Source organism: Physeter macrocephalus, chromosome 8 (genome assembly GCF_002837175.3).
Source record: "Physeter macrocephalus isolate SW-GA chromosome 8, ASM283717v5, whole genome shotgun sequence".
Taxonomy (NCBI): domain Eukaryota; kingdom Metazoa; phylum Chordata; class Mammalia; order Artiodactyla; family Physeteridae; genus Physeter; species Physeter macrocephalus.
In genome coordinates, this window is record NC_041221.1 from 42,998,112 (window position 1) to 42,998,707 (window position 596).

Consider the following 596-nt stretch of genomic DNA (forward strand, 5'->3'; position numbering starts at 1 on the left):
TCCAGGACCTTAGAAAGAGAATGGAGGCAAAGATCGAGAAGATGCAAGAAATGTTTAACAAAGACCTAGAAGAGTTAAAGAACAAATAAACAGAGATGAAAAATACAGTAACTGAAATGAAAAATACAGTAGAAGGACTCAATAGCAGAATAACTGAGGCAGAAGAATGCATAAGTGACCTGGAAAACAGAAGGGTGGAATTCACTGCTGCGGAACAGAATAAAGAAAAAAGAATGAAAAGAAAGGAAGACAGCTTAAGAGACCCCTGGGACAACATTAAACGCAACAATATTCACATTATAGGGGTCCCAGAAGAAGAGAGAGAGAAAGGACTCGAGAAAATATTTGAAGATATTACAGTTGAAAATTTCCCTGACATTGGATAGAAAATAGCCACCCAAATCCAGGAAGCACAGAGAGTCCCAAGCAGGATAAACTCAAGGAGAAACACGCCAAGACACACAGCAATCAAACTGACCAAAATTAAAGGCAAAGAAAAATTATTGAAAGCAACAAGGGAAAAATGACAAAGTGATGAAAGGGAAGAAACTACAACCAAGATTACTCTACCCAGCAAGGATCTCATTCAAATTCAA